Source organism: Tiliqua scincoides, chromosome 2 (genome assembly GCF_035046505.1).
Source record: "Tiliqua scincoides isolate rTilSci1 chromosome 2, rTilSci1.hap2, whole genome shotgun sequence".
In the NCBI taxonomy this organism is placed as follows: Eukaryota; Metazoa; Chordata; class Lepidosauria; order Squamata; family Scincidae; genus Tiliqua; species Tiliqua scincoides.
In genome coordinates, this window is record NC_089822.1 from 230,405,359 (window position 1) to 230,428,676 (window position 23,318).

The 23,318-nt window shown below is 44.4% G+C and overlaps 1 long non-coding RNA gene across 1 annotated transcript in view; it reads right to left on the reverse strand.

The window, feature by feature from the left end:
- The window catches only part of LOC136640901 (uncharacterized), a 59,658-nt gene extending 36,852 nt beyond the window's left edge, over window positions 1–22,806 (reverse strand). Inside the window, exons 1-2 of the long non-coding RNA XR_010793831.1 lie at window positions 22,483–22,806; window positions 595–713 (exon numbers count right to left, since the gene is read on the reverse strand). This is a non-coding gene — a long non-coding RNA (uncharacterized lncRNA). The remainder of the gene's footprint in view (window positions 1–594; window positions 714–22,482) is intronic.
- Between the last annotated feature and the right edge of the window lie 512 nt (window positions 22,807–23,318).

Below are 23,318 nucleotides of genomic sequence, written 5' to 3' on the forward strand. Positions count from 1 at the left end.
GCGGGATAGGGAAAGGCTAGGATTAGGGCCACAGTCAATATTAAACTAAAGCCCAAGTAACGGTGGGGTCTCTTGTTATCTATTTCCTCATTGTGTTGCTGGGAATACAATACTGTGTCAAAGAACCACCTCCTTTCCTCATAATGTTCCTCGTGATGTCTGGGCAGCTGTTGGTTCAAAGAATATTGCCATATTGCCAAAGCTTGCTGCCCATAACAGGGGTAATTACTCATTAATTAGGAGTTGGGTACTCAATAGGCTCAGTCACAAATTACTCAATAGGCTTACTCAAATTACTCAATAGGCTCAGTCACAAATAAGCACCACAGCCTGTTGTTTCAAGCGGCAAGCTCTCTGGAGCATGCCCTGAGGGGATTCTACCCAAGAGAGCGTACCGTTTCAAGACTCAAAACCTTCTTTGCAAGAAGATCGCAGAGAGCAGCTTTAGAGTCCAGGCCATGTTCATACCTAATTATGGATGGCAAACGCTCTTGTAGCTGAGTTTACCAGACCAGAAACGTCTATGGACAGGTTCTAACTTGACATGCCAAGTGACCACTGACATCCTCACATCAGCGTATCTGCAGAACTTACTTGAAAGTTAGGATGCTTCCTTGTACACCTTGCTCCTCTTACTTGAAAGTTAGGATGCTTCCTTGTACTTCCTTGCTCCTCTTCACTAGAATGACTGCAGATTTGCAAAGTTCAATAATCTGCAGAGACAGAAGAGGGGATCAGGAAAGAACAGTCTAGCTCAGGTGTAACCATAGATAGAAGGACAACCATCAACAAAGGAAGTTGCTAAACCAAGTGACAGACGTGGTGTCAAAATAACACCTCCTTAGTAAGGAAGGGAGGCTGTTGCTTTTGTTTCCATTGTTAACTTCCTTTCATTGACCCAAACCTTTAGCCAAGAAATTAAAAACAAACTTTTCAGCTCATTCTCCTTAGAACTCGAGAAAGCAAATCTACTTCATAAGCGAAGTCTTTCTCTCTAGGTTATTGCTATTTGCATTTGAATAAGAAGCCATTCAGAATCAAATAAAAGCTTCAAGGTTGAAAGTCTTTTAATAGGAACTAAAGCCTACAAGGGGAATTTAAGCAATTACTCTAAACCAAAGCCGCCATCAGTTCAAACATTTCATAGCTTCTACATTATTAGCAATAAAACCCTGTGTTGTGTAACAACAGCTGCAAAGATAGCAATTTGAGGGCCAGGTTTACTAAATGCAAATTATTAATATTTGTACAGGCCAGAGTAATCATGACTTTTTAAAAAAATAGAGTCTAGGAGCCTTATTTCATAGACAAGAAATTAACAGTTCATTCCTGCCTTTTCCCCCTCTGCTGATGTGTCTGCACCAAAAAGGCTTGCGCTGCATCCTTGACAGGTAGAATGACTTTTGGTTGCTAGCAGCATTTGGCTCTCACAGCATGTTGGCCCCTGCATGCCCCCCTCCTTAATTTACCATCAATGGTGGATGACGGGCAGCAGCAGCATCTCCTAGAAGCCCCACAATGAGACAAAGGCCTCTGAAGAACATTCAGTTTGCAGATAGGAGAGTCTGGTGCAGCTGCAGTCTCTTGACCAACTGGTGCTACTGCTGTCACCAGTACAGGAGTCAGAAATCAGCTAGACCAAGTGGGTCCTCCAGTCATCAGCCAGTGCCCAATCAGACCTTGGCCAGTGCTCAATCTGACCAACCCCTGATACCACCCCTGACCAGCAGTTACATATGCAGTTAGTTGGTTTTCTTGATCGGAGAAGAATCAACCATGTTTATGTGGCCAAAAACATCTACATGGAATCAGGAAAGAATGTTCTGAATTTTCTTCCGGATCAAACTTGCAGTTGGGTGGCCCTGTGATACATGGTTTACATGGTTTCGCTCACATTGCCTAAGTTATCTGGAGCTCTTCATTCTGTAGACACTATTTGGTGCACCAGGCCCCTTGAAATACCTGCTGTATTTCATGCATTGAAGCTGTGGTTCAGTCTGACTCTCTGGTTCCATTTGTGCAGGTTGAACAACAGCAAACCACACTGAATTGTGGGTAGTCCTGTCTTAAAGCACAAACTTCAGCTCAATGATGTTTGGGATCCTATCAAGACTATGAATCGGAGTCTTATCAATATATATAGAAGCTGAACACAGCAAATTGTCATAAGAGAGAAAAAAAATCCTGGTTACCCACAGCACCAATCACCATTCTAATGCATTAATCATAATCTCAAATCCCATTAACATTATTTGGATTCTGAAATGCGTAAATAGTTTCAGGATCCCTGCCAATGGCTTTAGCATAAAACCCAAATCTCCACAGAGTTTTACAATGCACTATATTTTTTTTTCCATAGCTGAAACGGCTTCTGAACATTTATGCGACATGCTGTGCCTTGTTAACATATCAGGTAAATACGACTAGGCCATCTACTCAAATCCAAAGAACTTTGGCTTACAGATGCACTTTGCAAATTGCCAGCAAAAGCTTCCAAGCTGACCTTCACACCTGAGATGGTAATTTATCTGCACATTTGGTTTATCAGAACTAGCTTCTCTCTCCCTCACAATGTTGTTTTTTCAAGTTAGTGCTTTTTTGGCATTCAACTCACCATAATTACCTGATTCACCAAGAGACCAGCAATTTCTCTGGCTAAGACAGAAGCAATTTCACATTAACGAGTCCCCAAAAGCCAGAGAGGAAATGCCCACGTGTCCTCTTGATTGCTGTATCAGTCCTTGTCAGTGCAATTTAAAGTCCCCTGGCAAGTATCTATTAGCACTGGCATGACATTTGGCTGCCATGTCCTGTCTTACAAAAGGGAGGCAATGCTTTCTTTCCCCTCTAATATCCCTCCATGTTGTTACATTATGAAAAATGCCCTGCATGTGTTACATTATGAAAAGTCAGTGCACTAAGAAGCACGACTGATAAATGTACGTATACCGTAATGCTAAAGCATCATTACTTCATTTTATCTGCAGTCGTAGGTCAAATAGCTACACTGGTGGGTATGAACAAATACAAAGCTGCCTTATACTGCATGAGATGTTGATTTTTCTTCAATGGTTCCAAAACTGTGGGTCGGGACCCACTGGTGAGTCGCGACCTGATTTTTGGTGGGTCACCAAAGCGTGATGCAAAGAGCAGATAACTAATTGTCTCAAGCCCTGAGTCTAATAAAAAATCAGATTCTGTAGCTGCTAATTACCCTGCAAAGAGCTCAGCATGTGTAAATATAGGGAGATAAATTTTTAAGGGTCTTTTTCTGGTTATTACTTAAAATAAATAAAATATTATATCTTTCTAGATCTCCTTTTTTTTAAGTCTGGAAAACCTAGGTGGGTTCCAATAAAATGTCATTTTAAAAAGTGGGTCCCAGTGCTAAAAAGTTTTTTATGGGGCTCTTCCTTAGCAGTACTGTACTTGCTTTATATGCAGGAAGTCCCTGTATAAGCTAACTTCCCAGTAGGGCTGGGAAAGACTCCTGCTAGAGACCTGAAGCCAGGCAGAATAGGCAATTCTGGATTGGCTGTGCTGATGTCCTGATTTGTTTAAGCCATAGGGCTGTCAAACTGAAGTGATTCATGGAGATCCCCCCCCCCCAAAAATCATGTAATGTAATTTAGCCAAGAAGATTGTGTTAAAATGTCCAAATTTGCTTTCAGTATTCACCTGCCAACTCAAGACATCCTGACAGTAGCATAGCTACAGGGAGTTGGCAAGGGTAAGCATTGCAGGCACTGCAATGTGCCATGTAAGCAGCCCTTTCCAATCACCACTGGAGCCATGCTGGACAGCGATGGCAACACACAAGTCATTGCTGTCCAGGATGGCTCTGATAATAAGTGAGAGAGGCCGCTTCCATGGTGCACTGCGGTGCCTGCAATACGTACCATGCAGCCCCCTTATAGCTACACTACCTGGCAATGCTGCCCCCCTCCTCCTTACCTGGTGCTGTGTCAGCCACTGCTCCACCTGAACTGGAAAGGACTTTAAGGGACAGACTGGAAAGAGGATGGGGGGGGGGAGACAGAAGTTTCCAGTCCAAGGAGTGGGTGGAGAAGCAGCAATTTTAACTGAGCTAGCTTTGTATGCTTGTGTACAAACCAGCAATAGTGAGAGTGGATGTTTTCACTTTTCACACTAGGATTAAAGTTTCCTGCTTCACTCCCACTGTCCCCTTTCCCTGCACTTGCTAGACACACCTCAAAGTAAAATGACACTGGAAGGGAAGTTTCTTGGAAGGAAACCAACTCGGACAGAGTTTTGCTCCACCTGTTGCACAAAGTTGAAATATATGGTGGGAACAGGTCCCGGCTGTGCCCATTCTTTGCTGCTGCCAGCACATATTACTGAGCTAGACAGCTCCATGGTGTGACTTGGGTCAAGGCAGCTCCATATGCTCGTATATCAGAGAAATGCTTGAGATAGAATTGCTTCATAGGAAACAAACATGGTTGATGGTAGCATAAGGAATACAGTAATGTTTCAGGTGGTACCAAATAGAATAATTAGCTCCACCAGCAATGCTTTCTCTTTATTTAAGCAGCGTTGTTTTTAAATATATATATTTATAGGGATACACGCACCACCTCGGTAAATGCCTCTATACTCTGCTCTTGCTCTGCAAAGAAAGAACCTTTTGCAACGACTTTTATTAATGCTACTCATTAGCGGGGGGGGGGGGGGAATAACTACTATTTGGCAGCATTTCAATGAATAAATCAAAACTAATAACCATGGGGAAATGATCTACTTGGGGCTATAGGTGCACTGCTTTTGAAAGAAGAACAGCAGACCTTGAAAAGTATGCAAGGCAGAAACACAGGGACGTCAGATGATCTTTGCTTTTTTGGGGGGGGGAGGGCTTTCCTACCACTCAATATTTTATGGAAAAGTTGCATGAATGACAGTTCAGTCACTTGTGTGGAACACTTTTTATAAAAGACAAATCAAAATGCGAACTTTCTCATCAAATTTACAACAAGGTACACTTTAGGCCCCTCAGTTTCCAATGCACTTGTTTGTGGCCTGTAAACTCTTGATGGCATTCCATAAACATTCGGTTTACTGACAAATCAAAGTCTGCTTCTAAGCCTAGTGGGTTTTTTTTATTTAATGTATGTACTTCCCACTTTCCACATTGTGAGCACTCAAGGTAGCTAACAAAAATATAAAATACAAAAAAGCAAATAATCATAAATGCCATTACTAAAAACCAACATAAAAACAAACTATCACATAACAACCAGCAACACTTATAAAAAGTAGCAAACAACTGTGCTTGGGTAGTTATACAAGAAGGTAAACAGTCTGCATAGATTGGACACATTGAAATAAGGAGGTGTGTAAAAGGCAATTTCCACTGCCTTATACTCTGATTTCTATCTTGAAGATTTTTGAAGGGATTTGTACATTTGATTAGTTCACAGCCATGCATCATCTACAATTGAGAAGAATATGATACATAGGTAGAGGCTGTTTATTTGTGGTGGTTACATTCCCAGACCTCCCTTACCCAACACAAGCCCCTCCCCCCCACGGATACCGTAAATCACAGGTAACAAAATCTGGTTTTCAGAGCCCACCTAAAGTCTCTGGAGACAACCAGAGCTGTACACCAGTAACCTCCAGAGGCTCTTCTAAGACCCGTAGAGGCCACACACAGCCTTTATGGGCTTCTGAATGGCCTCCAGAGGTCCTAGAAGAGCACTTTCGGTTTTTGGCCGAAAACTGGAAGTGCTCTTCTAGGACCTCCAGAGGTTCATGCGCTGCCTCTACTGGCCTCAGAAAAGGTTCCAGCCGAAAACTGAAATACCGTTTGAGGTCCTCTGGAGGCCATTCCGAGGCCCATAAATGCTATGTGTGATCTCTATGGGCCTCAGAAGAGCCTTTGGAGGTGACCGGCATACAACTCGGGTCGCCTCCAGAGGCTTCAGGTTGGGCCACATCTGGCTCAATGCAAGTCCAGGGGACCCACATTGAGCCAGATCTGCACATATAAAATCTGTGAATAAGTATGCTCAACCTCTCAATCCAGCCAGAATTAAGCACTTATGAAGTCCCTGTTATTTCAGTGAAAGGAAAAGGCATGCACTCAGATTGATCCCATTGAAACGGATGGACTTTACTCCAGGGGGATAGAACAGGAGCATTTTTAGGAAGATTTGTGGTTTAATTCATCATACACCCTTTCCATCCAGCGATGTTTTGTTTAATTCCGCAGATGTACACTTTTGGTGCAGAGCAATGAGCAAGGTTGCCAGCCACCATTCCTCCCCTGCATGTATGACTTATAGTGAACAAAGCACAGTCCAGTTCTAAACATATGATGAGTTGATTTTTATTTATATCTTCCTCCAAGAAGTTCAGGGAATACATGGCTCCCACCACCTTTTTTATTTACCTCCATAACAACCCTGTCAGGAAGGTCAGGCTGAGAGACTGATGTCCAAGGACATCAAGGGTACTTCATGGGTGAATGGGGATTTGAACAGGAATCTCCTCAGTCAGTGTTTCCCAAACTTTCCTGGCTCAAGATGCCCTTCACGCTGAAGACACAGCACTCGGAGCGCAGATGTGAGTGGAGATGACGCAAAATGTATCATGCAATGATATCACCGTCACTCACTTCTAGGTTCAACGACCAGAAGTGAGCCTGCAAATAGTGTTAAAAGGGTAAGGGCAGGAAAGAGGGCCTTTCTAAGTGTGTAGAAACCACTTGCAGCAGCTCTGCCCACTGCACCAAGCTTCCTACTGTTGTTCGCAGGCTTACATCACACTCCTGCTACCAGGTAGTGGGCAATCCACAATGCTCCAGTGAGCACCTCACAACACCACAGGGCGTCATGACACTTTGGGAACCTCTATCCTAAGTCATATTAGAGGTGTTTGAAAATGGTGTTATTTGCCTTACTCAGAAGTAAGCCTATTATGTTCAGGAAGACTTAGGGTGTAAGTCTTTCTTACTCACCAGAATCAAACACCTCTAGGCATGGTCCAGCACTCTAACCACTGCTCCACACTGGCTCTCTATGTTCAGATTCGTTTCTTTTCTGAGCTTAACAATGATTAGGGCTCTAGCATGATAAAAATGAATCATATTCTTCTTTAGCCACTTTAGGCAAGATGGATGTTGGTCCTTGAGTCACCTGTGTGTTCAATGAGGCTTACTTTCCAGAAAGGATGGCTAGGATTGCAGCCTGTACATCATGGGAAAGTGGAACAGTCTTCTCACTTACTCCCTTTCGAATGGAAAGTGAGTGGGAAGAGGATCACAGGGGCAGCAGGGCTGGTAGTGGGCTGGCATGATGTAAGGGGCACTTTTGCTGGTTTGCCACCTACTCTACCTCACTGCTTACCCAACCTAGAGCCCAATCCTATCAATTTTCCAGGACCAAAGTAACCATGCCAATGGGGCATGTGCTGCATCCTATGGTGGGGAGGCAGTCACAGAGACCTCCTTAAGTTATAGGAACATTTGTTCCCTTACCTCGGGGCTGCATTTCGGTTGCACCAGAGCAGGAAAGTTGGATAGGATTGGGCCCCTAATGGGTCAGCCAGCTACAGAGATGACAGATACCCATTTTAAGATATACATCCCCCCCAGTACCTTGCAGTCCACTATAAAAGTCGACAATTCTCGAGCTCAACCAATCCTATATGTTACATTAATATTAAGGAAACCCCAGCTAACTTCCCAAACTGAATTGTGGTCATGAGCTGTGAAAGCAGGGAAGCAGCATACTTCACATAAATATCATGCTGCCATTCTCTTTATAGCTATTGCCAGAGCAATTATTTTACCAGTAACCCCACCCAAATGGTTCTCACTATTTTTTATGTGTTTGTTTTGGAGGGTAGATGAGAGTTGAAAGAGGTTGGCTTGAATTCTAAGTGTTCCCAAGTTTATCATTAACTAAATGATTTTCCACAGCATCTCATTTCATCTCCATAGGAGATGATTCCAAACTAAGTAATGTAATTATCAGGGAAAAAATATATGGCGAGAGTGCGAGTAAACAGAGGGTCATATAAAGCTCCTGCACAATGCAAGTGCATTTCTGCCAAGAATACGAGAGTCAGTCAAGGAAAATGAACACAGCACGTCACGGGATATTCGGAACAGTTGTCCTTATACAAAATTCAGAAGTGATTCCCTCATGCCAGTACCAAACAAATTGCACCATCTGGTCAACAAGAAAAAAGTCTTCTAACAGGAACCTTGCCAAATAGAAACTCCCAGCTATTAAAGAAAAGCTCATGCAAACAGGCCGTGGCTTCGTTTTCCATAAAGAAGGATTTGACATATACAACATGAAGCAGAAGTGGCATCCAAAATCTGCCAAAACTGTGATTTGGAAAGAGGGAAAGTTGTGTGTCGATTAATCGGACAAGGCTAAAACAAGAAATGAAGGTTAAGCCACACCTTGACTGTGGTTTAGTCACTATGACTGGGTGATTATAATCTGTCTACATTTGTTCAGATGCTAAAAAAAATGAATGGGTGCTGTAAGGAAGAAGCGGTCTTACAGCCCAGTTCTAAGCCTTTCAATGCCCATGCCTCCAGCACTGCCAGCATGGTGATTGCTGGGAGCTGTGGGCGCTGGATACTGCTAGAGGTCTCCTTGGGGTAAAGGAGAGTTTGCTCCCATACCCTGGGTAGGGAGTAGCTGGTGGCAATGGGTCTCCTTGGCTCTGCACCCACGTTTGAGTGGGAGACACAAGGAGGCTCGTGTTGGGTTGTCCCAGCAGGGAGGGGGTTAGGATATGGTGGCAGTGCCTGCTGCCAACTCTGCCCCTTCTCGATCCTCCCCTCCATCCACCCTCCCTCCACCCCATTCCACCCATCCCAAAAATATCACTGGCTGATACCGGAGGAGGACCGGTAGTCTGTCCACATGGTGCTGGGACCCAATGCTGGTGGCCCCTCCTCTCCAGGTGCCAAGGATGTGCCTTATGGCATGTTTGTGACACCCAGTACTGGCACTGGAGCTCAGCGCCTGCACTAGGCCCGATTAGGATTGGGCCCTTGGGTTGCAATCCTATACATAGTTACACAAATCTAAATGTGTAAATTTAGATTTACACATGTAAATCTGAATTTTGTATAATTTACATATTACGTAAATTTCACATAATTTATACCTGATAGACAGTGCCATAGCTAGGGCATCTGACATCCAAGGTGGGTGTCAAGCCCCCACTATATGACAAAATTTTAACACTCTGCTCCTCTATATTAAGTGCCCCATCGGCCCACTTCTTCAAGGAGCTGCACAGCCCTCTGCCGGCCCCTCACCTGTCCCCCCCCCATTGCTGTTCTTGCCCTCAAATTCCCCTAGAAGGAAAAAGGGATGTCCTGGCCATGTGTGATGCTTGCCCAGTGGCAGCTTCTGACTTTTGGTTGGCCCCCTGGATTTTCTTCAAAATAGAAAATTATTCACCTAAACTCACTGCCAAAAAAATAGCTACAAACCAACACTGGTTACTGACATCTTCAACCAAAAGTTCATAATTTAGTAAACAAGTTAATCTAGGAAATATTTACCTTATAAATAAGGACTTTGTGTGTCATTCCTGGGTTCAGAGAAAAACCTATGATTTTAATTACTGCTTTATAGGAAGCCCCAATTCCCTAGATTACCCTCTAAAAACAAAACATCTACTGGAGAGATTCTTCATCTTAAAAAGCCCTCGGAGAAAAATTAATATTCATACACAGCTGTCCATTTAAAACTAAGTAAGTGATTATCATAGTTTATCTAATTCCCACTGAATGATCTGTTCTTGTGCATTTCTTCTGCGTCTTGGCACTGGGGAAAATTGTCACATGTATGAAAAGAAGAATGTAAGTACAGGATGAATCAAAGGCGTTTTGTCATGTAAAAATTGTCCAGTAAAAAAAAAAAATCTCCCAGATGACTCACTACCTGCATGTTATAGCTATAATGTAAAATGGGCAGCCGAGTCCTACTTAACTCTCCATATGCCAATGTAGCCACGCCAACGGATTGCATCCCATGGCAGACTTTCAAGTTGTGAAGGCCTCCTTGAGGTAAGGGAATATTTGTTCCCTTGCCCCGGGGTAAGCCTTGCTGCCCATTGACACAAGTCCAAGTGGATCCAGGTGGGGGGATCTGGGCCAGGAAAGGGGATAGGATATTGGTGGCATTGCTACTACTAATGTCACTCCTTTCCTGGTCTCACTCTGCTACTCTTGTTTCAGTCTTCTTTCCAGTCCTCCCATCCCTGCCTCTTGCCTGTCCCCTATACTGACTTAAATGCACTGAGGCTCATTTGGGGTCACCGGCACACAGATCTCGCTGCTCCCTGCTTGTGATGATGATACACAGAAACACAAATACCTTCCTTTTTATATCTCTGTATCTCTTAACAACTATCTCACACAGAAAAAATGTTATTTTAGAAAAATAATCAGTAGCTTTTGCACATTCATATTAGGAAACCTGCAGTGAGTGAACTTGTGATTTACTTCTGGGAAGATTTCATTGTTTTGCACAAAAGGGGGCAATGCTCTCACCTCCTGCCTTCTGTGCAGTTTACCAGATTATACAGTAATTCTACTAATCAAAATGTGGTATGTCCAAGTGACCACAGTCCAGGAAAGATACTTGGGTTCAAATCCCAGATCAGACACAGATGTTAATAGGGGCTTCAGAACTTTCTCATAGTGGAGTTCAAACATTTTGATCAGCCAAAGCAAATTGTAACAATGATTTGTGTCATCCCCCAGCCCATCTTTGTGTCACCCAATTATTTCTTCCCATCAGGTCCTGGCTACCCTCCAGGTTTAAAGTCTCCCTTAGCAATGTGTCATCCTCTAATGGTGGAGGGCTCCGTAAGGTTTGTGGAGCCCCTGGGTGATGAAAACAGTGGTGGCAGTGAGCCTTTTTGCCCTTCAGCATGGGGCTGCTGGTAACCACCATCTTGGTTCTCATAATACTCAAAATGCTGAGTGATTCCATTTTATTGTAAGCAAAAAATAGTCAACATGACAAAAACATTACAAGCACCTTTAGAACCTGTTATGCTTTTGTGGCAGCTGCCATTTTCTTCCCACAATGCCCCCCCCCCCCCAAGGTCTGGGGGATTGCAGGAAACCAAACCAGCAGCACCATGATACCAGAAAGCTTATCTAACACATATTTTCAATAAAGATTTCAGGTCTGGTGTCATAGTGTGTACCCTGTCAGAGTGCTAAAACTTCAGAAGGTGTGCAAGGATGCCATGTTTTGATGTTGGACTTGCTAGCCTGCATCACCCAAAACACCCTAATTCAGACATATCATATAGATGCATAGCATACCATTATGACTACTAGCTACTGGCAACCATTTTTTTAGCCAGATCTAGGGTCACGTTGCCCAGAATGGTCAGCTGATTGGAGCGAATGGGGGGGAGGGTCAGTTGGGAATATCTTTGTGTCTGATTGAAATTCCCCTCAGACTTCCAGCCAACCTCTTCTGGTTTAAGGCCACTTTAAACCAGAAGGTGGAGTAGAAATGTATGTAATAAAGACTAAAATTAGCTGTACATCTTAAATATTTTCCATGGAGTGATTTATGCCACTGTGAGCACCCACCTCACCAAACCTACCTCACAAGGCTGTGGGTAAAAATAAGACATTTCTCCGTATGATTCCCTGCATGACATTCTCCCATTGAACATAAAAAGAGCCCCGCTGGATCAGGCCAAAGGCCTATCTAGTCCAGCTTGTATCTCACAGTGGCCCACCAGATGCCTCAAGCAGCACTTAAGACAAGATCCTGTTGCCAACTCCCTTGCATCTGGCATTCAGCAATACTAAAAATTGCTTAGAGAAAGAGTGGTACTTAAATAAAGACAATACTTGAGAATTGTAGGTATTTTTTTAAAATGAAAAATCAATTGCTGTTCAAAAAGAAATGTCTGTAATCTACATAAAAATAGTACACATTTGTGTGTGTGTGTGTGTGTGTGTGTGTGTGTGTACACATACTGAATTAAAAAGGTGGCTTGAAAGTTGCTTTTCTGTTGGTGACAAATCTCAGAACGTTCTTTCAGAGTAGCACTATTTTAACTCTAGACTGAAATTCAAATATACAACTGAACAATTTAAATAATTTTTACTGGAGCATGGCAAATTCTCCAAACACCAGAAACCTATTTGTCTGAAAAATAATTGCTTCCCGTCTGAAAGCTTCTTGATTATACAAGTGGAAATATGTGTGCCAAGATAAGGGTTGACAAAGTAAAATGGTAGTATGATATTTTAAACAGGGGGGGGGAGTCTTCACCAGATAACACCTTCAAGATTACAACTCCTGAAACTACTGGCTGTCACCTTATAGAGATTCTATGAAACTTTTCAAGAGGCGGTTTTATAGGCTTCTTACTCCCATAGAACACTTTCTCTTCTGTAGACTTGTCAAGTGTCATTGTAAAAATTTCCCACTTTTAAATTAGAACACTCATTCAGTAGATGATGGGAACAGGGTGCTAGAGATGTAGAATGTACTCATGTTGTCACAGCCCCATTTCTCCACAGGGAACAGGGCATGGCTGGGTTCACATGCTTCCTCCCAGATCCTGTGAAGGCTGGGGGCTTGGGGAGAACATGAGCTGACGTTCTCCCTGAGGGCGCGGCTTGCACACCTCCTCCCAGCTCCTGTGAAGGCTTGGAACCTTCTCAGGAGCCGGAATGGAGCTCAGCAAGGCTCCCCAAACCTGGAGGTGGCTAGGTGGAGCCTGGGAGGAATCATGTGTACCACTGGTGTGGCGCCTGGGGCATGTGCCCCTCAGGCTCCACCCAAGATACTCTGTGGCCGCTCTGTGACCACCATCATCTATTAATGAGGACTTTGGGGTTGTATAGTGGCAATTCTCTGACCTTACCCCATTTGTCTATAGGGGTTTGTACACATTACTGAGCTCCTCAACGGGATTGTATACCAGGGCACATGGCTCTGAGAAACAGTCAGGCTAGTATATTTGACTGGTGATATTTGCAGGGAGCTATCAGTCACTTCCATGTCCACAGCTTCCTGGGGAAAAATGAAGCCATTTTGTATTTTTAAATTTGATTTTAATTTATATGCTGCTTTCCCACAAATGATTGTGCTCAAAGTGGCTCAGAATACACCAAAAAAACAAACAAAAAAACCCATTAACCATAAAAGATAATGTAACAGATCAATAAACATTTCAATTACAATCAACATAGTATAATCACTCGTCATAATCAACAACATAATCATTTCTGTATAACAACATAATCTGAGCATAATATCAACAAAAATAATTATCTGGCAAATTAACAGCCCCCATCCTATCTAGGGCCCAATCTGGAGCCCTGTGCGCCGGTTCATCATGGGAGTGCACTGTTGCAAAGGTGCCAAAGTTTGCAAGCCCTTACTGCAGGCCCAGTACTGGAGCTAGCCCAGAATAAGCACATGCTGAACTAGCTCCAGCGCTGGGCTCGTGGTGGTTTCACCGCCTGGTGGTTTCCTGGACCACCAATGGGTGAAGAGGCGAGTGGGAGTGTGGGGGTAGGCAGGAAGGAGGCGTTCTGGGGCAGGGGGAGGGCAGGGAGAGGAAGGGGAGGAGGCATGGAGGGGGAGGGAGCAGGAAAGGAAGGGGTGGTACTGGTGGAGCTCCATTCCGCCGGATCCTGAGCCCTGTGTGAGACTGCTCAGTCCTACGCAGGACTCTCCAATTCTGTGGCAGCTCTAGAGCTGCCGCAGAATCGAGTAGCCCCATAGCAGGGTTGCTTCCCTTACCCAGGCGAAGAGGGTGAAAGTCCCCTTCCCCTGAGGAGCTGCCGCGGGCTGCCTGGTTGCACTGTGGATGCTGCGGCAGCCATTTTGATGCCACATCAGCTCAGGTTTGGGCTGCCCATCCCTGCAGCAAGATGCAATGGCACTGGCACAGCTTCCACTGTATCTCACTGGGGATTTTTGGCAGCTGGAGGTCTCTTTGGGGTAAAGGGACATTTGTAAGGGTAAGCCCAGCAGCCACAATGGGTCAAATCAGACCCGCGCCAGTGATATCATGTTCATTCATGCAGGCATATTAGGTCCCGGAGGAGGCTTGGATACAGCACGTGCTGATCCTGCCCCCTCTCAGGCCTAATCTGCCCACCATTTTCCACCCTCCCCTTCTCCAATACAGAGGTGATTTAACTGCCCACCCACTCACCCTTCAGGTGCAGGAGCAAGCAATGTGGTAGCTAGAATGGCATTTCTCCCTAGCAATTCCAACCTGTAGATTATGATCAAAGATTTTACTGGGCAAAAGCCTGCACTGCTATTAACAGAGACCTGTGCGGTGTGCCATTCAAACATGCCGCTGAATTGTATGTCTTTCATCTAGTGAATTATATATTTGGAACAAGAAAAGTAAGGCATATTATCAGTTTGGGCCAGCACAAAAGAACTGGAGTTTACATTATTATAGCACAGCATAGGTTTCGTTCTGTTCCTTTTTTTTTTCCTTCTTCCCCTTTTCTGGTGATGCTGTTTTCTTTTTCATAGCTACAAGCAATGTAGTGTTGGGTGACAGACAGCCGATGGTCACAAAGAAGGATGCTTTTTCAAGAACCACGGGTCTTATCATCCTCAAGGCACACCTTAAGATTTAGGTATCCCAATAAAAGCTTTCTTCCAAGCACAGAGAAATGAGCTGCCTTCAGAGATTACAAGAATTTCTTGATGCACACCAAGACAGTGTTGATTTAAATGCTGGTCACACGTCAGCTAATTTTAAGCACTTGTCTCCCACTGACTTAAGCACTTGGGTGATGATATCTTTCTCTTATGCATGCAGAGTCACGATGTAGTCTTGAGATTTGTACATCTTTCTCACGCCATCACCTAAGGGCAGGGCATGAACATGAATGAGGCAGGGAAGAAGGGGGAAATTGAAGCATTTTTGCCTGCTTCTCTTCAGTGTGGTGTGGAGAGATTGCTTAGGTGATTGTCCCGACGTGTCCCCTATGTCCGCTTGCTTAGAAGCCCAAAGAATGGCCAGCAGCCTGCATCCATGTGAGCAGATCAGCCCTGGGTGTGCTAGTGTAGTAAAAAAAAAACAAAAAAATAGGTGAATCCTACTATCACTGGCAAGAGCAGGACATTGACTGCCATCAAAAGGGCAAACCCTCAAGGTGAAGCTACAACCCCCAGCAAGTCTGCTGAAGGATGAATGGCAGTGCTGGAGGAGGGACTAGCACAGCTTTTGCCTCAAAGAAAGCCCTGGATCACAGTGAACAGGTGGTCACAAATCCCACACAAATTGAAATTCATGGATGTGACTCATGTATGTACGTTTTTATGGAATAACTGCACATTTGGTTTGGGTTCATGTGTATTTATAACATGAGAAGGAACCAGCCCTGCATGGCTGGTGGTTCTTGTGCTATATAATTTGCACCCTTCAGAAACACTGTTTCTGAAGGAGCTCTTCCTTGATGAAGCTTATAGATCAGTGGTTCTCAAACTTTTAGCACCAGGATCCACTTATTAGAAGGAGAATCTATTAGGTCCCAGCAGAAATGATGTCATGACCGGAAGTGATATCATCAAGCAGGAAAATTTTTGACAATCCTAGGCTGCAAATACCCACACTTACCCAGGAGTAGGCCCCATTGACTATCATTGTTAAAAGCATATACACAGTAGCCTGTTAAAAGCACAGATGTGTCATATTTCTCCAAATGCAGTCACAACCCATGGTAACATCAAGTCTAATATATTAAAAATAAAATATTGAAATGAATGGGGACCCACCTGAATTGGCTCGCGGCCCACTTAGTGGGTCCCAAACCACAGTTTGAGATGAAGGCCTGCAACATAACTTCTTCAGCCTATGAATGTGATGTTTTTGTGTAGGCTAGGGGAGAGCAACTGGCAATGAGATGAAAATAGATGGTCCAGCTGTGTCTGTCCCTTTGCCAGTTGAGAGAAGTACAGCTATTTAAGCAATCACTCCTCCCATTTTCTGGTAAGTAGGAGTAGGGGCCCAAAGCTGCCAGGGAGGGGGGTCCAGCAGCATTTTGCACTGCCACAGTGGACATTTGCACTGATAGTGTGAATGGATGCACATGGTCCTGAATGGTAAACATTCTATATACGAGGGTCGCCTAGAAAGTAATGCACCACATTTTTTTTCTCAGCCTACAGTAACGGTACGAATGCGAAACTTTAGATATACATTATTTGAATTTTCAGGAGTGCGCACACAAATTTTTGGTTTCTTCAGACAGATAGCGTAGCTGCAGCAGTGTTTCAAAATGGCATCTGTAAGTGATGTACGTTACAAGCAGCGTGTCGTCATTGAATTTCTCACTGCGGAGAAAGAAACTGTTGGGAACATTCACAAACGTTTGTGTACAGTTTATGGAGAATCTGCAGTCGACAGAAGTATGGTTAGTTGCTGGGCACAGAGGGTGAGGCCATTAGAAGGCGGTTCTGCAGAGCTCCAAGATTTGCAGCGTTCGGGGCGGCCATCCACGGCTATCACACCTGACAAGACGCAGCTTGCTGATGTGCTCATTCGCGAGGACCGACGCATAACGACTAGGCAGTTGGCGATGAAGCTGTCAATCAGCAAAGGAAGTGTGGATGCAATCATCCGTGCTCTTGATTTCTCAAAAGTGTGTGCACGATGGGTTCCGCGCTGTCTTACGGTGGACCACAAATCTCTCAGAAAAAACATTTCTTCTGAGTTGCTGAAACATTTTGAAGATGAGGGAGAAGTGTTCTTGTCCAGGATTGTGACAGGTGATGAAACCTGGGTTCACCATTTTGAGCCCGAAACAAAACAACAGTCGATGGAATGGCGTCATCCTCAATCTCCACAGAAGAAAAAATTCAAAGCAACTGCTTCCGCCAGTAAGGTCATGATCACTGTGTTTTGGGACTGTGAGGGCGTCATACTCATTGATGTGATGCCAAGAGGCAGCACCATTAATTCTGAAGCTTATGTGAAGACATTAACCAAACTCAAGAAGCGCTTCCAGCGACTTCGGCTCCATAACAACCCAGGTGAATGTTTGATTCAACATGATAATGCTCGGCCTCACACAAGTTTGAGGACTTCAGAACATATCACTAAACAGGGTTGGACTGTGTAACCCCATCCACCCTACAGCCCTGACCTAGCTCCCTCAGACTTCCACTTGTTTGGGCCATTAAAGTATGCCATTCGCGGAAGACATTTTGAGGATGACAAAGAGGTGATTCGCACAGTGCAGAAATGGCTTCGTGACCAGAACAAGGAGTGGTACCGACAGGGCATACATGCCCGTGTGTCTCGCTGGAGGAAGGCCATAGAACTGGACGGAGATTACGTGGAAAAATAGGGAGTGTAGAAGAAACATCATTCTTTCTTGTGTGTAAGTTTCATTGTGTTCAATAAATAATTGTTGAAGAAAAAAAATGTGGTGCATTACTTTCTGGGCGACCCTCGTACATTAATGCGGTAGAAACCTCCAGAGCTGCTGCCACCTGACACATGCTCAGAAATAAGTCCCATTGACATGCACCAGATGTTGGAATGCTTGGAGACTGAACTGAAAGATGGTCTGCAATTCAATCACAGGCTTCTAAGCCTGGGATGGGGGGGGAGGTTGTTTGGTTAACCCAGGAACATGAGATTCCTCACCTGTGGGATGATTGGTTGCAATTGAGAGTGGGGGCAGGGCTTAGAAGCATTTAAACAACCTGTGCCTGGCTTGCCTCCTTTTTTGCATATTCATTGCTTACCATTACTGACACCCACCTGCTCACCCTGTGAACAGTCTGGGTTTAGCTGGTTGCCTTTCAGGGCCAGGTAGGAATTTTTCTGCTCACCTGACTGGCCATTGGTGGACAGTTGAGTGTGAGTGTGTATGTGTTTGCCTACCCCAAACTGCGGGTGAGGTTGAGTCCTTTCTCTTCGTCTTGCTTAACCTCTTGGTTAGTTTAATTCTGCAGGTAGTGCAGGTTTGAAGGCACAAGCATGACCACTGGAGTGTTCCTTGAGGTCATCAAAGGCAAGGCTGAAACCACTTCCAGTCCTCAGTGGCCCAGTTGCATGAGGCGTTGGACAGGTTTCCTTGACCTGGGTTGCCTCAAAGGCTCAGCAACATAGAGTGTCCCTGTGTGGTCCAGCTGCCTTGTTCCCCTCATGGGGTTGATGAGGATAAGGTGGTGCAGAGTGAATAGGGGTGTGGCTTGGAGTCCGGTGGTGATGCCTGGCCTGTGGGCCAAATCTATTCTGGCACCTCTCGTATGATCCAGCCTCTACACTTCAGTTGCTTCACTGCATTAAGAGCTGCAGGTCTCATTATTTCTATGTATTCTTATCTGCAACTGTTAATTAATACATTGTTCCATACCTTTTGTCTCAAGCAATCATTAGGGGGTACGTAATTCAGAAGTGACAAGGACAGTCTGGCAGGTGAAATGGGGGGAAAAAAATCCAGGGCTACTGAACATTTCTGGTGCAAAACGATGTGGTCCTGCTCATCCTTACTGAGTGGCCCTTGCCAAGCCTCAACATTACTTATAACAAAGTGATTAAAATCTATTCAGCACAGTCCTATGTGAAATACTTAGACAAGCATGAAGCTATTTAACAATTATGTTATGGAGGAAAAACCATTGCACTTGTATAGTTCATTCCAATCCATTAGGTGCCAAAGAGAAGGGACATTTATAATCTGGCTGCTGACAACATGAAGAAGTATACTCGTGCTAGTTTCAAGAAAAAAAGTGACAGTCTATGTGTTCATTACATTGACAGATTACTGAGAATCATGACCTACACTAAATGCAGCAGACTGGAAAATATATGTTCAAAAGATCTCACTTTGGGATGCCACTGATATGTCTGGATGGAGAAGGGCTCCTGGACAGACCTCTATGGGGAATTATACGTAAAAGAGTTCTTGCAAGTTCTCCTATTATATATTGTAATCATGTTGTTACTCAAACAATGAATGAAAAGCACTTTGCAATTCCACTGTGACACACATCGCTAAAATTGTAAATAAGTTAGGTTTCTATTGAGCTAGAGCAAGGGTGCCCAAACCCCAGCCCTGGGACATGCAGCCCTCGAGTCCTCTCAAGGAGACCCCAGTCTCCAATGAGCCTCTGGCCCTCTGGAGATTTGTTGGAGCCCGCACTGGCCCGACGCAACTGCTCTCAGCGTGAGGGTGACTTTTGACCTCTTGCGTGAGCTGTGGGATGAGGGCTCCCTCCACTGCTTGCTGTTTCATGTCTGTGATGCAGCAGAGGCAGCAAAGGAAAGGCCAGCCTTGCTTTGTGCAAGGCCTTTTATAGGCCTTGAGCTATTGCAAGACCTTCATTCATTCATATAAGTTCATCTTTAATATATTCATTTATGTAAACTTATGCAAATTTATTCAAATTTTAAATGTAAATTAATTCTTCCCCCCCCCGCCCCCAACACAGTGTCAGAGAGCTGATGTGGCCCTCCTGCCAAAAACTTTGGACACCCCTGAGCTAGAGTAATGGAGGCTGTTGAGCCCCGTCTTCAAAATATGTGGCTTGGAACCATAGCTGGCTCTGTTGTATGGGCAGATGAAGCAGCTGCATATTCAAGAGGTGTCCACTATGTGGAAAACAGCACATAGTGGTTCTCATAATGCTTCCACAACTGATAGCTCTCTTTTCGAACTGGGAGTGTGCAACAACTCTACAACAGAGTCTGTGCATGCTCTCTCAGTTTGTTCCAGAATATACCAACCTTGCCCTGCCTGACCTAGAGTAGCCAAAATCTTGAGCCATCCCTGTTTGATTCCTGACACTGAACTTACAAGTAACCCACCTCCAAGATGAAGCTCAACCACCTTGATTAAAGTTCAATTAAAAATCCCAGGCAAAATTATTCTTTGTTCGAAGGGCAATTGGAGATGTGATCATTGAAACTAGATGATACATGCTATTTTATTTCATGTTTGCAGAGTTTGGTCCATAATGAAGTGGAAATATTATGGTTTCATAATATTTGCCCCATGTGCCAATCTTGTAACTAGGCCAATATGGCAAAACGACCCAAAAATATGGGCGGTGAATTGAATCAGAATGAAAAGCCAAATGCCAAATTCTGCAGTGGTCATATAAACTGCAATAGCATCAGCTACCTTTGTCAATGCCCAGGCTTTAAAGATCAATCACCAGATCATAAGCTCATTTCACAATGTGCTAAACTCTGTACAAATGTAGTCAAAATCTATTTCCTGCCCACTGATTCAGCTGTGGGGAGGACTGGCCCACTCTGACAAATGTTCTTCAGGAACCTTTCAAGCCTCATTGAGTTATGGCCCAATCCTATTCCCCAGTTATGATAGTGGATCGTGCCATGATGAGTGGGTCTCATGTGAAAGACACACCGCCATCAGGTGCGCCATAGCTGCTGGCACAAATGGCTGGAGGTTCCATGCGCCTACCAATGACCCACTTGAGCTGCACCAAGGAAGTAAGGTGGCGGTGGGGATGAGTTGTGGTCAGGAGAGGTTCAGGGCAGGGGCAGGTTGGAGAGGTTGTATCTCAGTGGCAAAGGTGCACACTGAACCTTTTCCTCAATTTACTAACCTGCGCTGACCCCTTCTTCCTTGGACTTACATCAGAAAAATAGCTGGCATGGATCCAAGGAGACTCATATGTGATCAGACGAGGTACCAGGAGGTAAGTAAAAAAGATTTTTATTTACCTCTCGCTGGCTGGCTGATCAACCGCCCCCCCCCCCGCATGCAGTATACACTCTAGAAGTGCCGCTGCATTGTGTGGGATAGTGGGGGACAGGATTGGGCTCTTTGATTAACTGAGTGATGGCAAAAATTACTGCTATCTTGCATTTTTTCAGCTGTTTGTCTAACTCTAATCCATTAGTTTGGAGCATCTTCATTGACATCAATGTGGCTAAATATTGGCTGACGTCCCTGGGGCTGGAGAAAGAAACACATTGGAGAAAGAAAAACATTTTAGCAGTTGCTGTTAGAACACAAAGAGGCAGAGTCTCTTTGGCCCTCAAGAGAATTTCTGAAATGAGTAATGCATACCTTGTGTAACAAACTATTTCTGAGACTTTGTCACGCCTTGCAACTTTTCAGCATTTTCAGCACACACACACACACACACACACCGTTCACATGCTTCTGCCTTACGGGCTAGGCCTGAAACTGCACAATTCCCCACAAACTTCCAGATTAGCTTTAGTGTCCAAGTTTGGACAAAAAACAGAGAAACACTTTAGGTTTCCATTCACAAAATGAAACTCATCAACATTCCGCTCGGCTCTCACTGCTGATTCAGAGTGTCTTAAAACATTCCTTTAGGCTCAAGCTATTCACTGTGTGGCTCTGCATTTTTGTAAACCTAAAGCGGCCCAGAGCATATGCTTTCTGTCTACGCACCTGACTCAATTTCCTTTCCTCCAGTGTCTTCTTTGTGTCAATATCTAGACCAGTGCTTTCCAAACTCTTGCAAGGTGTTGAGAGCACTGTAAGTATGTGCAGGGGATGAGCTATGGCAGCAGTGCGATCCCCAGGATCTCACTGCTGCTGGGGGGTTATACTTTCCTGAGAGGGTGCTGACCTTCAGGGGATGTGGGGAGCCCTGCAGATCCGTCTGCAGGGGTCCCCAAACCTCTGTAACAGTTTAAAAAATGATCAAAAACCACTTCCTGTTTTCTATCAAAAACTTGGATGTTCCTACGCCCCCCCCAGAGGCCAGCACCCCCTCAGGTTAGTTTAAAGCCCCCCTCCCCTCCCCCCTGCCAGCAGCACAATCCTAGGAATCACATTGCTTCCTTCCCCCCTCCCTCCCTCCTTAAAGTGGCAGGGACAAGTGCTTCCCTGGCTGGTGGGTCATGACCCACCAGTTCCGGAACCACTGATCTCGACTGCAAGTCCCTCATGGCAGGGGTCTGTCTTTTTACTCTATCTAGAGCACCATTTACACAGGTGGTGCTGTATAAATAAAAATAATTTCTCTTTTGGTCATTTTTCAGCTAAAATATTAACTCTCACAAACTGCTCGTTCATCAAGAAGAGGAAAGTATGGGTAGATTACAGGGACCTCTGCCCTGCTGGGTGAAAAATCAGTTTGGGAACAGTGATTCTAAAACAGATTCAGAGAGGAAAAAATTATTTTTTAAAACATTTTTACATACACCTTTCCTCTGCTCCAACTCAGCCTGCCTAGGGCTGCTTTGTGTCTTTTATCTAATTAAAAGAAGAGGAAACACAGAACTCCACATAGCAGAGCTTCAACTTCAGCATGTCTTCTTGTTTGTTTGTGCTCTGTATAATTCTTTCAGCAGAGCTTCAGGCAAATGACCTAATGATTCTTCTCATGCAGTAACCAATGATTAATGTTCAATTAGCATTCTGCAGCAGAATTGCACTAGATTGAACAACACTAATTGGATGCTTGGTTAAGGACTAGCTAGAAAAACAGAGAAATTACAGACCTCTCAACATTTTCCTGGGCTGGCAATTCAGGAGTGAGACGTGCCACACCGAGCGTCCAAACAACTCCAGCCGCTGCGAGCGTGATTGTGTTCTTGTCAAGGGCTTGAAACATTTTAAATTGGATTTCAAGAAGAGCTGCGATAAGAGCATGATGTGCACCTAAGGTACAGAGAATGGTAGCATGTCTTGGGGGCATTTGGATTCCAAGATATACGCTATCGAAAAATGTCCACAACAGGTTGATATGTTAATCCTTATTTATAATATGCAAGGCTAGAAGACCTTGCAGTTCTAGGCTGGAGTCCAAAGAGCTGTGCAGCAGAGCTCTCAATGCAGAGAAGTCAGTGAGGACAGGGTTGTAAACAAATTTTGCACAGCTTGTGAAACTGACAGGGCAGAGGAGGCTGCGTGCATCAAGGGTTAAACAAGCTGCTACTGGGGGGGAGGAAGCACTGCTGCCCAATCACCTTTATAGCTACACCCCTTGACATTTATAAATCAGGCAGCAGCTTCTAGGGCCTCTAAATCTGACAATCACTGCCGTAACTAAACCTACGTATATGTAAGTGTGTGTGTGAAATACTAACATATTCTCCCCCCCCCCCAACTTACCCCTGTTCCCACTTTCCTCTCCTTGTTCTGTTGACTTCCTGTGTGTCTTTATTAAATTATTAGCCCCTTGGGGATAGAGCACTATCTTCTCATTCCTATTGCTATGTAAATCACCTTGAGAACTTGGAAACATACCGTGTGTACGTGTGTGACAACTAAATAAACTAATAACAACAACATTTTTAAACAGCAACATGGGTTTTAGATCAGACTTCTACCTAGT